The sequence below is a fragment of the Marmota flaviventris genome, chromosome 9, assembly GCF_047511675.1.
Source record: "Marmota flaviventris isolate mMarFla1 chromosome 9, mMarFla1.hap1, whole genome shotgun sequence".
NCBI classification, from domain to species: Eukaryota; Metazoa; Chordata; class Mammalia; order Rodentia; family Sciuridae; genus Marmota; species Marmota flaviventris.
This window is the reverse complement of record NC_092506.1, coordinates 123,171,753-123,189,417: the sequence shown is the minus strand read 5'-3', so window position 1 is coordinate 123,189,417 and position 17,665 is coordinate 123,171,753. Positions and strand designations below refer to the sequence as shown.

The window sequence follows — 17,665 nt, the reverse complement described above, 5'->3', positions numbered from 1 at the left end:
AAACCACGTGGCACATATCAGTAAGAGGTCATGAATCCTGGTTCTGGTCCCGTAAAGCTATTTATGCAGGGGATGCTTTTCTTCATCTCTGTTCTTACTGTACCCCCAAATTAACTTTCACATTTGTTCCCACTTAATTTGAGCTCCTGTGACCTGTTTAACAACCATCAGTAAATTATTGTTTTCAAGTGAGAGACTTATATAACGAGGCTTGCTACACAATTACCAATGTAGTACATAAATTCCTTTGTGGTAAAATAATATCTATATTTCTAAAATAAATGATCGTTATACCTTTTTTCCTGACTTAAACTTAATAAATATTTTTTTTCTTTTTAAATTAAATTTTATTTTGCAAATAGATTTATATTTATCATTCTATAATTAAAAAAAATACATAATTTGGGCTGGATCTGTAGCTCAACAGTAGAGTGCCCACCTCACATGTGTGAGGCACTGGGTTCGATCCTCAGTACCACATAAAAATAAATAAAGATATTGTGTCCAACTACAATTAAAATATATATATATATATATATATATATATATATATATATATATATATATATATATATATATATATAACTTAAAACTTAAAAATGCCCTATTCAGGTATCATTTTGTCAATTTGACTGCTAAAATCCTATATCTTATATCCATGTTTTTCTTTCTCACTGGAGTATTTAAGAGTTACAAAGTCCATATTACTTTATTTACCTCCAAGTTTTGCTCTGATGGAAATGTCTGGTACTTGCCTGGAATTCCACCTCCTACTCTGTTGCAGTTCTTCGAACAGAATTGTTTGCCTTTTTATTGTTGTTGGAAATTCAGGGTCTGGTCTAGGAATTCGATGTTGAGGTTTCACATCACTGAAATCTGCCAGGTTTGGTATAGTTCTGCCAATGCCAGGCTTTAAATCAGCATCACCACCAGGACTCACAAATCCTGAACAGGGATCAACTAAGGGCACATCATCTCGAAGTGGAAATAATGGATAATCTGGCCCATAGGTGGAGGATAAGGATAGTGTACATGATAGTTTGGCAGGACAGAAGGGGGGTAAAGATGAAATTTAAGAAAGGCAGGATTACATTTCTTTTCAAATCTGCCATAGTCATGTCTGTCTTCAAATACTTTCACAAAGGGCATATTCATCTGGGAAGCACAACCATACAGAATCTTGAAATGAATATTTTGCAAGGTCTCTCACAAGGTCTTTGCACAGCCCAAAGTCTGATTAGGAAGTGACTTCTAATACAAAAAATAAGGAACCAGAGGAGAACGTAACAGAGTCCGTCCGGTTCGCCTTCCGGTCCACCGCCCGCCAATTTCCGGCGGCGGGTGAGCGCGCGTCGCGTAACGACCTTCTGCGTGGAGTGTAGGCAGGCGGCGGTGGCGTATGGATGGAGACCTCGGCCTCTGGCCGGGCGTGGCGGACCTGGCGGCGGGCCCGGGCCTCTGGCTTCCCGCTCTCCCGAGCAGCCATCCTCCTCTTCTCCGCCTTTCTTGTGCGGGCGCCCCCGTCAGGTGAGGGTCGGCGGCGCTCGGTGGTCTAGCTCTGCTGGGTAACCGTGACTCCACCCTTGATTACGTTTTTCCTGTGTCACGTGCACCTGGTTTATATAAACACTGTACTTAATTAATACCTGACCAAAAAAGTGTATTTTATGTAGAGGTCGTACAAAGTCCCTGTATTTGCAAAGAGGAGCGAATGACTGGGAAATCTTTAATCTTTTGAAGATAGAAGAGCACTCAAACACCTGGAGTTAAAAGTTTGAAATTTAAACTGAATTAATAAACTCCTAAATTAAACCCATGGTTCATTTACTGGCTTTATATTTCTTTGTGAGTTCCGTAATATATTGTCCTGAGCCAATGTATTCCATAGTATGTGTGCTGTGATTTTAAAATATCCGTGATACAGGAGCTCCCTCTATTGGCTGGAGATATAAAATGCAGAATATGCTGAGATTTTTTTTAAGTTTTGACATCTGAAGAGCTGACATGCTTTTCCATATTCTTACAAAATACATTTATGATATTTCAAAATAACATGATAGAAACAAGTGCTGAAAAAAGTTAAGAGTGTAATCGAACTGTTATTTAACTGGAAATATTTGGCTACTTTATTTTTGTTTATATATTCTAGACTTTCTTAAAAATAAAATCCAAGAATTGATGAATGAAAAGCACAAAAGAGGCTTTCTAAAATGCTAACACTTGTTCAAATAAAGGAGAATGAAAAAATAAGGTCTCCAAGAAAAATGTAGAAGGAATGTGGAAGTAAGCATGGGATAGATGAGGTGGAGAAAAGAGTGAGTGAGTGAGTGGAGATTTACAAGATATGCTAAACTCCAGTCATCTGGAATCCAAAAATTGATATATGAGAATATCCAGTGTCCTTTATTTGCAGGATTAAGATACTTTTGAAAGTGGTTCATGGTTTTGTACCTAATATGAAAGGAAGTGTTTTCATTTAAATATCTTCCTTGTCTTTTTTTTTTTTTTTGACCCACTAATCAGACCAGACCAATGAGGGTATAAGAAGCAGAATAAGGAGTCAATATATTTATATGTGAACCATGAATACTAAAGGCCATGTATTTATATGGCATTTTATAATTTATACAAATTACATTTAGTCCTACAGTAACTCTGTAAGCTGGAATTATTGTCCCAGTTCCAGATGAGAAAAGTTAGGCTCCTAAACTTTAAAGTGGCTTTCTTAAGACCAGTATGTGGTGGGATTTAAACTCAGATCTTCTGGCTTTTAATACCATTTTCTTTTATTTGTGCTTTACTTCTTTGTTGTTAGAGAGTACTTGGGTATAGTGCTTTGTAATACTGTATTTTTATATTGATTTTCTCACTTGTTCTGTTCTCACCATTATCCCTTTCAAACGTGTTCATTCAAAAATGAGGGGTATCAATATATTTCACAATTATTTAATAGTTGCCATGTACATGGTATAATGCTTTGTTTTATTTTTTGATAAGTTTATATAAACACTGATACTTCCATCAATTGAATGTATAATAAATAAAATTATATTTGTCCATAAACAACTATAATAAAATGTGGAATGAATGACATAACAGAGGTGGTAGTGATATCCTGACAAATACGAACAAACAGGAGTTTTGAAAGAGGTGGTATTTGTGATTTGGGTCTTGAGGGATAGGAGATTTGGAATTTAGAAACTAAAACATAGTGTTCTAAGTGAATGTGAAAAAAGCCAGAAATGAGATGTAATAGAGAGAAGGCAGTAGGTAGATTAAACTCATTAGGGCACATGAAGGTGAGTAGAGTTGGAAAAGAGATATGAGATACAAGAGGAACTAGATTTATGAGCTTCACCTTTGTGTAAGATCAAGTGTACTTTAAAGTTTTGGAGTTTCCAGTGAGGAAATTTGTTAACCCTTTGCTTTCTTTTTGCCTTTCATAGTTGAATATTTGGTTCGATTTCTAAGAATTTTTGCTTGACCCAAGAGTCAGTGAAAATAGTGGGATCATCAAATTTTCCAGGTATTCATATATAGACTCACAATAATTTTAAAAAGTTAACATTTGTTTACATTTTTTCTTTTTAGTTATACAGGACATTAAGAATTTATTTTTGACATATCATACATACATGGAATATAACTTGCCATTTTTGTGATTTAAATTTTATTAGTGTTTTCCAAATGGCTAATGTTTCCTAGTTCTCCTGTCTTCTAAAGTTCATGTCCTTCTACAGAAATGGATTAAAGTTCTTTCCATATAGTTAGATTCTTCAAAGCTTAATTTTTATGCTATAATGACATAATTATGCAAAGGATAATTCTAAAATTTAGCTCAAGTTGCCAATATTGTTTTGCTTATTGTATAATACTAGGTATAATATTAAATATGGACAATTTAAACATGCTAAAACATTTTAAACGAGATTTTGGATTTACAAAATCTTATGAAAGTCACATGAGACACAGAAGCCACAACTTTGTTTTTGCATTTTTATCAGGGTATAAATTCATTTTCCATAAAATTAGTGTGTTGGCAATGTTAGATAACATCCCCACTATCTTACATCGCATTTTCATCACTCTCAATAAAAACATCATACCCATTAGGTCATCACTTTCCAGCCCCTGGAAACAACAAATTGGCTTCCTGTTTGTGTAGATTTGCCGATTCTAGACATTAGTGGAATTATAATTGTAATTGTAGTAGCCTTTTGTGTCTGGGTTCATTCACTTAGTTTAAGGTCTTTGAGGCTTATCATGTTATACAATATGTAAGTACTTCCTTCCTTTTTGCAGTTGAATAATATTTTATTTCGCGTAAATGTTTGTTTTCCTTTCTCTTAGGCATTTTCCTAGGGGATTTGCTAGAAAACAGATGATCCTATTTTTAACATTTTGAAAAACTGCCAAACTAATTTTCAAAGAGCCTGAACTAGCTTACTTTCACACTAGTAATGTTAGAGGGTTCAAACTTTCCAACATTCTCATCAATACTTGATACTATCCATCTTTTTTTGTTTACAGCTATCCTAATGTGTGTAAAGTGGAATCTTGTGATTTTGATTTGTATTTCTCTAATAGCTAATGATTTTATGTTTATGGCCATGTGAATACCATTTTGCAAAAATGGCTATTTAGATCTTTTTCCTGTTTTTAAAATATTTTTGGTTGTTGTTGAGTTATAGTGTTCTTTATATATTCTGAGTGTTGGACACATACCATACAAATGATTTACAAATATTTTCTCCAATTACATGGATTGTATTTTAACTTTATTAATGTATCTTTTGAAATTCACATTTTAAAGTTTGATAAAGTCTAATTTCTATTTTTTTCTGGTACTTCTGGTGTCATATTTAAGAAATTATCACCTAACCAGTTGTGATCATTAATGGAGCAATAATTTCCTTATATGTTTCTTCATATGAGTTTCATTGTTTTAGCTCTTTTATTTAGGTCTTTGATCCATTTTGAATTAATTTTTATGATGCAAGAGAGAGATCAAATTCCTTCTTTAGCATGTGATTGTTACCTAATTGTTCTAGTACCATTTGTTGAAGATACTATTTTCTCTGTATTTAATTGTCTTGGTACCCTTCTTAAAAAATGATTAGCCATAGTTTATGAGTTTTATTTATGAGTGCCATTGATGTATATTAATTTTTGTTCTGAATGTTTTGTAGTTTTCAGTGTACAAGTCTTACATTTCTTTTGCTAGCCTTATTTCTAAATATTTTATTATTTTGATGCTGTTATAAATGGAAGAATTTTATTTAGTTCATGGATTGTTCACTACTAGAAATACAATTGATATTTTCATATATATATATATATATTTCCTCAGGTCAATACCTTGTTGTCTTGGCTATTGTTGCTTTATAATAAATTTTTGAGCTATGAAGAGTAAATCTTTTATAATTTTTTTATTTTATAGAATGTTATGGTTATTCTTGCATTTCCATATCAACTCTTGATTTAGTGTGTCAGTTTCTACAAGAAGTCCCTTGGTCTTAAAGTAGGAATTGCATTGACTCTGCAGATCTATTTTTGTCATCTTAACAATTTTAAGTATTTTCAATCCAGGAATATGGACTATATGTCTATTTAAGTTTTCTTTAATTTCACTTTATGATGTTTTGTAGTGTTCAGTGTGCAAGTTTTAACTTTTCTTTTGTTCAGTTTTTTTTACTAAATATTTTACTACTTTTGATGCTGTTGTAAATAGAAGGATTTTATTTAGTTTGTGGATTATTCATTGACAAATTGTAGAAATACAGATGATATTTTGGTCATATCCTGCCATCTTGCTTTATTCATTATTTAGCTCTATTTTTAGGGTGGTTCATTAAATTTTTTTTGACATCTGCAAATAGAGATAATTCTATTTCCTTCCTTTCCAATCTGAATTCCTTTTATATTTTCATGCCAGCTTCTTAGGTAGAACCTCAGTATTGATGATAACAGATATCTTTGTCTTGCTCCTGATCTTAGGGAAGGAAAAGTTTTCAGTAAGTTGGATGGTAGGTATGAGTTTTTTTTTTTTTTTTTTAAATAGATGTCCTTAATTAGGTTGACTAAGTTCACTCTGTTCAGTTTTACTCTGTGTGTGTGTGTGTGCGTGCACGCGAGCGTATGTGTATGTGTGTAAGGGAGGGAGAGAGGGTGTTAGATTTTGTCAAATTTTTCACATCTTTGGAAATGATCATTTGTTTTTTAATCCTTGCTTCTGTTAACATGTTGCATCATATTGACAAATTTTAGTATTCTGAATCAGCATTGAATTCCTGGAATAAATCTTAGTTGACTCTGATATATAGTCCATTTTTTATTAATACTGCCAGATTTGGTTGCCAGTATTTTGATGATTTTTATACCTCTAGATTCATAAGGAAATTTGATCTGTAGTTTTCTTGTGATATCTTCATTTGATTTTGGTTTTAGAATAATATTGGATTTGTAGAACAAGTTGGAATGTTTTCCCTCCTCTTCTATTTTTTGGAAAAAGTTTATGAAGGATTATTGTTAATTGTGCTTTAGTCTTTTGGTAGAATTTACCAGTGAATCCATCTGGTACTAGATTTTTCTTTGTGGAAGTTTTTTGAATACTAATTTAATCACTGTGGTTGCTTTAGGTCTGTTCAGATTTTATGTTTCATTGTCTTCAAATGAGAAATAAGCTAGTAATTGAAGACCACTGGTATGTTGTTAGTTCCTTTCTTTGTTGCTACCAGTATTATATTTTTGTTTATGAACTTAATTATGTACCTGTGTATAAATTTCTTTGGGTTTATTTTAATTAGAGTTCATTGACCTTCTTGGATTTGTAGATTCATACTATTCATCCTTTTGGGGACGTGTTTATCATTATTTCTTTAAATATCTTTTGTGTCTCTCCCCGCTCTTCATGGAACACTCATTATTATGCATGTACTCATGATTTGATGATTTCTCTCATATCTCTAAGTCTTTATTCATTTATCTTTATTTCTTTTTTTCTTCAGACTGGATAACCCCAAATTGTTTATCTTAAAATTCACTGATTCTTCTGCCTGATCAAGCTGTTGATTCCTTTTAGATAATTTTTTTATTTCAATTATTATATTTTTAAAAATATTTATTTTTTTAGTTGTAGCTGGACAATATACCTTTATTTTATTTATTTTTATGTGGTGCTGAGGATCGAACCCAGGGCCTCACACTTGTTAGGCGAGTGCTCTACTGCTGAGCCACAACCCCGGCCCTCAATTATATTTTTTTTTTTAAAGAGAGAGAGAGAGAGAGAGAGAGAGAGAACTTTTTTTAATATTTATTTTTTAGTTTTCAGTGGACACAACATCTTTTTTTTTTATTTTTATGTGGTGCTGAGGATCAAACCCAGCGCCCCGCGCATGCCAGGCAAGCACGCTACCGCTTGAGCCACATCCCAGCCCCAATTATTATATTTTAATTGTTCTTGTATAATTTATCTCTTTGTTGATATTCTCTGTTTAGGGAGATGATCATCTCATACTGTTTTTATTTCTTTAGACATTGTTTTCTTGTACTATATTTAAAATAGCTAATTTTATATGTATTTATGCAGTAAGCCCAATATTCGATCTTAATTTTAGGGTAAGTTTCAATTGGCTGCTCTTTTTCTATGTATGTAATTGAACTTTTTCTCTTTTTTGCATGTTTATGTTTTTAGTTGAAAACTGGAAATATTAATAATATAGCAAAACAACCCTCTAAGATTCTTCTTTCCTCCCAGATTATGATGTTGTTTGCCTATCTTTTTTGTTTGTTTAGTGACTTTTTTGAACTAATTGTGTAAATTATTTATTCTTTACATGCATAATCACTGAACTTTCTGAACAGTTGTCTTTGGCTAATGATTATATAGAACTCTAATTAAACAGCTTAGTCTTTGCTGAGGTCTATGTGTACATACTGTGGATTGTATCTTTAATTTTTAGTATCTTTTATTTTTAGCTATGTATTTGACAGTTCTACCTTAGCATTGACTTTATGCTATGTAGAATCTCAATTTCAGTTAGAGGTGAGAACATGAGGCTTCTTGGTATTTACTGAGATGGCACACGTCCTGGACATACATACAGCCTGGAATATACAGGCTTCTATTTTGTTAGGAATGTGTCAGTTTTCTTACTTCCTGTGGAAATGTTACTCACCAGATTTTTATCTTAAGCTTTTGGTTAACTTACTAGTTTCCTCACCTATCCTCTACTGTATCAGGCAGTCACAAAATCAAGGGAAGATAGCCTTGTGAGTAGGGTCTTTCAAGAGATTGCTAGACAGGTCTAATAATGACAGTTCTCTGGGAAGGAAGTTTTGGAGTTATTTTGATCTTGTTTGCCCCTTCCAGTGGTTGTGAGGCTGATGGTTCTCACTATAATTTAAGACTTTACTTTCATGGATACTACAGAGATTGTGAGGACAGCAAAAGAGCAAGTTAAAATGCTTTAAGAGCACCATTTTTTTCACAAGTATGTTGTTTCGTTAGAGCTTTGATAACAAAATACTACAGACTGAATAGCTTATACAGCAGAAATAATCTCACAGTTTTGGAGGATAGAAGTCCAAAATCAGTTGCTGTAAGGGTTGATTCCTCTGAGTGCTCTGAAAGAAAGATCTGTTCCTTCTTCCTATGTCTCTTCACATTGCCTTTCATCAATACTTATGTGTTCAAATCTTTCCTTTTTTAAGGGCATCATTCATACTAGATTTGGACCCAGCCTAAAGATTTAATTTTGATTTCCTTTGTAGAATTCTATCTACAAATAAATTCACTTTCTCAGGGAGTGGGGATTAAGACTTCAACATATGAATATGGGGGTGATGAGAGGAGAACAGTTCATCCCACAACACTGAAATTCAGTTGTCTTGTGTAAATTTTTCTTACCTTGCTTAAAGTCTTTGATGAATTTCAGAGTTCTGAAAATTCTTATTATTATTTATGAAAAAAATTTGGAACTCCTTACTCTGCCACGTTTGTTGATTTTACTAGCTATAACTTTTAAATCTAGATCATAAATAGTTATTTATATCTGATTTCCTTATTATTTCATGTTATTGAATAATATTAAATTTGTTCTTTAAATGAATTAACATTACAATTCAGCAGATAGTGTGTTTATCAGAAGTAGAGTATTTTTAATTTCTTTTAGACTGACATTTTGCTAGATGTGTATGACTGCCTGCTGTTTTATGCCTGGAGTTTCTTCTGTTGTGCAAGGTTTCAGCATCTATCTCTATTGGCCATTTTTCTGTTCTGTGGTCCTTTTTTTAACTTGTTCTCATTTTACTTGCTCTATTAATGTCAGTTAGTTTTCTGTTTTTATTCACTCATGTATCCATTTGGTCAGTGAACATTTGTTTACATTTTCACTTAATTTCATTTCTTGGTGCATATGATAACACATACACACACATATGTGTATGTGTGTGTGTGTGTGTGTGTATATATATATTTTACTTGTATAAAAAGTTTCTGGGCCTATTGTATCCAGGAGTAGTTGATAAGTATCATATGACCTTACCATTCTCCATCTCACTAAGATATAGGTCTTCAAAGTGTCTGTACCAGTTCACATCTCCTCCAGAAGGGTTCAAGGGATATTTCCCACATACTCACCAGCATAAAATATTATCCAATTTTTCCATTGTTTGCTAAGCAAAAAAAGTTAAGCTGCCTCTGTTCATTTTTTTTCTGCCTGTTTTCAAAGGAGTTATTTCATATCATTTATATTCCATTATGAATCCATCATTGATTTTCTTTGTTGGAATATCTTCTTCCCAAGTTCAAATCTGTTAAGTTTGTTCATGTTGTATAGGATTGAACAGAAATTGTTAATATTTAATCATCTGAGTTTAGTATTTTTGTGTTTGTACCTTTGCCATGAAAATAGTTTCTCACTATAGAACTCAATAACACGATTAATAACTTAGACTTAATTGACATATATAGAATATATCAACCAACATCAAGCAGATACACTTTTTTTCTCAGCCGCACATGGATCCTTCTCAAAAATAGACCATATAGTATGCCACAGGGCAACTCTTAGCAAATACAAAGGAGTAGAGATACTACCATGCATTTTATCCGATCATAATGGAATGAAATTGGAAATCAATTATAAAATAAGGAAGAAAAATTCCTACATCACATGGAGAATGAACAATATGCTACTGAATGAACAATGGGTTACAGAAGACATCAAGGAGAAATTAAAAAATTCTTAAGAGGTAAATGAAAACATAGACACAACATATAGAAATCTCTGGGACACTATGAAAACAGTACTAAGAGGAAAATTTATTGCATGGAGTTCATTCCTTAAAAGAAGAAAAAGCCAACAAATAAATGACCTCACACTAAATCTCAAAGCCCTAGAAAAAAGAAGAACACATCAGCAGCAAATGCAGTAGAAGGCAAGAAATAAACCGATGTGATTCTGCAACTTGTATTTGGGGTAAAAAATGGGAGTTCATAACCCACTTGAATCAAATGTATGGAAGATGATATGTCATGAGCTTTGTAATGTTATGAACAACCAATAAAAAAATAAAAAATAAATAATTGAAATCAATTAAATTGAAACAAAATAAACAATTGAAAAAATTGACAAAACTGAAAGTTGGTTCTTTGAAAAAATAAATAAGATTGACAGACCCTTAGCCATGCTAACAAAGAGAAGAAGAGAGAGAACCCAAATTACTAGCATACAGAAAGAAAAAGGCAATATCACAACAGACACTACAGAAATACAGAAGATAGAAATTATTTTGAAACCTTATACTTGAATAAAATAGAAGATAGTGAAGACATCGAGAAATTCCTTAAGTCATATGATCTGCCCAGATTGAGTCAGGAAGATATACACAACTTAAACAGACCAATATCAAGTGAGAAAATAGAAGAAGCCATCAAAAGATTACCAACCAAGAAAAGCCCAGGACCGGACAGATATACAGCCAAGTTTTACAAGACCTTTAAAGAAGAACTAATACCAATTCTCTTCAGTCTATTTCAGGAAACAGAAAAAGAGGGAGTACTTTCAAATTCATTCTACGAGGCCAATATCACCCTGATTCCAAAACCAGACAAAGACACCTCAAAGAAAGAAAACTTCAGACCAATATCTCTAATGAATATAGATGCAAAAATCCTCAATAAAATTCTGGCAAATCGGATCAAAAACATAAAAAAAGATCGTGCACCATGATCAAGTGGGATTCATCCCCGAGATGCAAGGTTGGTTCAACATACGGAAATCAATAAATGTAATACATCACATCAATAGAATAAAGATAAGAACCATATGATCATCTTGATAGAAACAGAAAAAGCATTTGACAAAATACAGCACCCCTTTATGTTCAAAGCACTAGAAAAACTAGGGATAACAGGAACTTACCTCAACATGTAAAAGCTATCTACGCTAATCCTCAGGTCAACACCATTCTAAACAGAGAAAAACTGAATGCATTCCCTCTAAAATCTGGAACAAGACAGGGATGCCCTCCCTCACCACTTCTATTCAACATAGTTGAAACACTGGCCAGAGAAATTAGACAGATGAAAGAAATTAAAGGGATACACATTAAAAAAAAAGAACTCAAATTGGCATTATTTGCTGATGATATGATTCTGTACCTAGAAGACCCAAAAAACTCTACCAAGAAACTTCTAGAACTAGTAAATGAATTTAGCAAAGTGGTAGGATATAAAATCAACATCCATAAATCAAAGGCATTCCTGTATATTAGTGACAAATCCTCTGAAAAGGAAATGAGGAAAACTACCGCATTCACAATATCCTCAAAAAAAATAAAACCTTGGGAATCAACAAAAGAGGTGAAAGATCTATACAATGAAAACTATATAACCCTAAAGAGAGAAATAGAAGAAGACCTTAGAAGATGGAAAGATCTGCCTTGCTCATGGATAGGCAGAATTAATATTATTAAAATGACCATATTACCAAAAGCACTATACAGGTTCAATGCAATTCTGATCAAAATCCCAATGGCATTCCTCATAGAAATAGAAAAAGCAATTATGCAATTCATCTGGAAAAATAAGAGACCCAGAATAGCTAAAGCAATTCTAAGCAGGAAGAGTGAAACAGGTGGTATCAGTATACCAGACCTTAAACTATACTACAGTGCAATAGTAACAAAAACAGCATGGTACTGGCGCCAAAACAGGCTGGCAGACCAATGGTACAGAATAGAGGACACATAGACTAACCCTTATATTAGACAAAGGTGCCAAAAGTATGCAATGGAGAAAGGATAGCATCTTCAACAAATGGTGCTGGGAAAACTGGAAATCCATATGCAACAAAATGAAATTGAATCCCTATCTCTCACCATGCACAAAAGTTAACTCAAAATGGATCAAAGATCTAGGAATTAAACCAGAGACTCTGCATCTAATAGAAGAAAAAGTAGGCCCTATACTCCATCACGTGGGACTAGGCCCCAACTTCCTTAATAAGATGCCTATAGCATAAGAATTAAAACCAAGAATCAACAAATGGGATGGATTCAAACTAAAAAGTTTTTTTTTTCTCAGCAAAAGAAATAATATTTGAGGTGAATAGGTACCCTACATCCTGGGAACAAATTTTTATCCCTCAAACATCAGATTGAGCTCTAATCTCTAGGGTATGTAAAGGGCTCAACAAGATAAGCACCAAAAAAACAAATAATCCAATCAATAAATGGGCCAAGGACCTGAACAGACACTTTCAGAAGAGGATATACAATCAATCAACAAATATATGAAAAAATGCTCATCATCTCTAGCAATCAGAGAAATGCAAATTAAAACTACTCTAAGATACCATCTCACTCTAGTAAGAATGGCAGCCACTATGAAGACAAACAACAAAAAGTGCTGGCGAGGATGCAGGGGAAAAGGTGCACTTATAAACTGCTGGTGGGACTGAAAATTGGTGCAGCCAATTTGGAAAGCAGTATGGAGATTCCTTGGAAAGCTGGGAATGGAACCACCATTTGACCCAGCTATTCCTCTTCTTGGACTATACCCAGAGGACCTAAAAACAGCATACTACAGGGACACAGCCACATCAATGTTTATAGCAGCACAATTCACAATAGCTAAACAGTGGAGCCAACCTAGATGTCCTTCAATGGATGAATGGATAAAAAGTTGTGGCATTTATACACAATGGAATATAACTCAGCACTAAAAAAAAATAAGATCATGGCATTTGCAGGGAAATGGATGGCATTAGAGCAGATTATGCTAAGTGAAGTTAGCCAATCCCAAAAAAAACAAATGCCTAATGTCTTTTCTAATATAAAGGGGGTGACTCAAAATGGGGGTAGGGAGGCAGATCATGGGAGGAAGATTACCTCTAGATAGGGAAGAGGGGTGGGAGGGAAAGGGAGGGAGAAGGGGAATTGCATGGATGGTGGAAGGAGACCCTCATCATTATACAAAATACTGTATGAAGATGTGAATTTGGTGTCAACATATCTTATATACACAGATATGGTAAATTGTGGTATAAAGGTGTATTAAGAATTATAATGCAAATAATAATAATAATAATAATAATAATAAAGCTCATGTAAAAAATAAATAAATAAAAATTTTAAAAAATAAAATAAATTAAAGTATGTGTTTATCTACAACTAAAAAAAGAAAGATTGTATTCTACAGTCTTTATAGAATACAATTCTAAAATTGTATTCTATAATTCATTGTCTTAGTAACAAACTTCTGCAATTTACATGATAATAATTCTCAATGGTTATTGGCAGAATAGGTAGGGGTAAGTGCAGGCTCATTACCAATGATGCCTTAAAAGGAAAAGCACAGATGATGATCCAATGCCAAAGAAAGATCTTTGGGGCATACAATATGCTGTTATTTTCATAGTTGAAATATGGATTGTAATTTGGTCATTGAGTAAATCTGACATCTTATTAAAGCATTGCACAATTAAATATTTTAATTTGCTAAAAAAAGAAAATAGTTTCTCTATAATGCAAAGTATTATAATACCTTTATAGGTATTATTTTAACAATCTACTTAAATAATAATTTGTGTTCAGGTTTTTAGTCAATCCAGAGTTTATTTGTATTTGGTATGAGGTATAAATCTAAATTCAACTTTATAAATATAATTATGTGTGTGTGTCTGAATTTTTGCCATCATTTATTAACCTGTAGTATTTCCAGTGATGAGATACTTCTATCAGATATCAGTTTTTTATACTTCTTTTTTCCCTTAGAAACACTACTGTTTGTTCTTAAACCATACTATGATTTTATTTAGTGTAACTTCATAATATTTCTTAATAATTTTTATTGTTGGTGTCTCCTCTTCCCTTTTATAGAAGTTTTAGACATTCATAAAGCTTTAATTTTCCAAATACTGTGTTTGTGTGTGTTTTTGTGTGCACACTTGTGCATGTATGGTGTGGATTGAACCCAGATTCTTGAACATGCTCAGGCAGTGCTCTATCACTAAGTTACAACCTCAGCTCCAAAATACATCTTAGAGTCAGTATTCAAGAATTGAATTTCTGGAAACTGATTATACAAATAAATAAATATATGTATGTTTATATACATATCCATAACTTGGCAATTAAAAATTATGTGTATTCTCCCATGATTTCTTTGTGAGTAACTTTGTCTTTTTTTAGAGTCTAAAAATCTTCCTTGCAAAGGTCTTATCTGACTACAGAATAATTTCAGTGTATCATTCTCTGTTATCTCCCTTCTTGTAACATGGTTTAATGTATTATTGTTGATTTTCAGCAATATTATTTATTTTTGTATGTTGACATTGCATTGGGAACTTCTTTTGGATTCACCTGTTGTTGTTGTGATTGAAATGTATACAGGAGTTTTAGTGGAAATTAGTGCCATTACAATAATGGCATGGATACTATCAAAGAGCCAAAGTAAAATTGTGCATATTTGTGTTGATTTTTGAAATATGAGACATTAGGTACTTTCATGAATAAAATCACAAAGGAGTGATAATCAGTACTGCTTTGGCCTGGTTAAGGAATTGAATGTGAAAGGAGGTGTGGTGAGATACATTGAAAAAGATTGGCAAAAATTCATATATATATATATATATATATATATATATATATATATATATATATGAATTGGAACTTAGATTTATGTTTCATACCAAATACAAATAAATTCTGGGTTGAAAAAATAGGTATTGGAGAAGATAGAAGCCAGTATATGATGTTGAGGAGGGAAAATTTATGGGGTAAGTGCTTATTCAAGAAGTTAGAAAAGAGGAAAAAAAGTTTCAGCTGAGAAATATAGGACAGAAAAAGAAGAACAGAAATTCATGAGACTACAATAAAGTAGTACATTTTAGTGGAATCAAAAACTTTTTTTGGAAATTTTAATAGATACATTTTTGGTAAATTTTTTATGAGAAAATAAAGTACAAAAAAGTGTTGCAAATGAAGATAGTGAAATTAAAAAAAATCATTACAATCTGAAAAAAATTATCGTAATAACTTTAATAACTAGTTTAAATATAAATTTCTAAACTAGCTTCCCGTAAATTACTTAGTAGACTTATAACCAAGTAAATTCAGCCTTGTTAATGCAAAAAAATTTTTCCTATTCTCTTTTTAAAAAAAAATGTACCAGGAAAATAAATTACATATTCCTTCAGAAAAAATTTACAGATAGGAGTCTTCCCAGTTCATTTCATGTGGCCATTATAATCTTAGATCTGATATTCATCTTAATTATAATAAATATTGAAAATGAATATGAAATATATCATAATAAATGCTTAAAATGATAAAAGAACCAAGAGTAGTATAAAGAAATTACACACATTTCCATTTTTGAACATAGTTGCAAGGAGCCTAAGAAAATGTTTGTAAATGATATCTAACAATAATTAAGTAAAATAGCATGACCAATTTCATTTATTTCAGGAAAGTAAACTTTTAATATCAAGGATTCATTTAAATTCGTTCAAGAAGGAACAAGCTATATGATGACCTCAAACATATAGAAAAAGTTTAAAATTCAATACCAATTTATGATAAAAACAAATCACTTAGAATTTTTCAGAACCTGTAAAGGGATATACATATGTGAAAGTACTTTCAAGAAACATCATTTTTTAATTTTTATTTTTTATTTATATATGACAGCAGAATGCATTACAATTTTTATTACATATATAGTGCACAATTTTTCATATCTCTGGTTGTATACATAGTATATTCACACCAATTCGTGTCTTCATATCTGTACTTTGGATAATAATGATCATCACATTCTACCATCATTAATTACCCTATGCCCTCTCCCTTCCCTTCCAACCCTTCTCCCCTATGTAGAGTTCATCTATTCCTCCCATGCTCCCTCTCCCTAAAGAAACATCATGTTTTATGGCAAAACTTTAAAGGCAGTCTCTTTAAAGTTAAGAACAATTTTCATTTTCAGAAACAATTTTAATTTTATTTATTTATTTATTTTAAATTTTATTTAGAGACAGAGTCTTGCTGAGTTGCTTAAAGCCTCGCTAAATGGCTGAAGATGGCTTTGAACTCACAATCCTCCTGCCTCAGCTTCCAGAGCTGCTGGTATTAATAAGCATGCACTACAGTGCCTGGCTAACAATTTTTATTTTAATGAATCACAAAAATCTTTGCATATGGTGAATCAGTGAAGAGTTAGCATTTTCTAAAAGCTTACTTATGAGTGAATGCAAAACAATTGAATCTCTACAGTATTCCTTTTTTATCTTCTGAAGAGTATTATTTTTACTCATCATAATTCTTTAAATTTTAAAGCAGGATGGGACATAGTGCTTAATATTTAAACTTAAAGCATGTTTTTGTTTACTTTTATGGGTTAGAGATAGTGTCTGTGGATTATTTTATCCAGTAGTTTGTGTTATATCATTGTAAATAATGTATTATTCCTCCAATTTAAACTATTTATAACTTCTGCTCGTTTAATGTCTTTATAATACACATCAAGTCTAGATAAAGAATCATATTAATTTTGTGTAATTTAAGTTATACTCTGAGGGATATAGTCAGTATGTGTGAGCTCTGAATAAAAAGTACCAGTGCATTATGTTCACGTTGAGGACATAAGCTTGCGTGATCAAACACAAACATATTCACTAACACACAGATGCTCACACATATACACAAGATACATTGTGTTGTTTTAATGTTAGTTATATAGTTGCAGTGAAATTTAGCTCATATCATCAAGTAATAGAAAAAAATAATCCAAAGAAATATTGCAAGAGATTGTTACCCAGTCTATAAAAATATAAGGCGCATACAGAAAGAAAGAACATAAAATGTTATTGGAACATTTTAATATTTTATTTTCAGTGAAAGTATATGTCATGCTCCATCAAAAGAGTCCACATGTGCTATGTGTAACCCAACGACTGTGAAATTCCGAACTGATAGATCCATCATTCCAATGGCATGGGCCGAAAGGAAAAATTGTTTCAGGTAGGATTTTATTTCAACTATCATAATTAAAAAGATGAATCTGAAATGTACTCAGAGCTAAAAAAAAACAATACTCATATCTCACCTATTTATCTATTTCTTCAATTATTTTTCTTGTAATTTCTTTCTGGATAGGTCT

General features: G+C 32.2%; 1 pseudogene; it reads left to right on the top strand.

Moving 5' to 3' along the window:
• Nucleotides 1–1,403: 1,403 nt before the first annotated feature.
• LOC139707138 (zona pellucida-binding protein 1-like) overlaps nt 1,404–17,665 on the top strand; it is a 57,694-nt pseudogene continuing 41,432 nt past the window's right edge.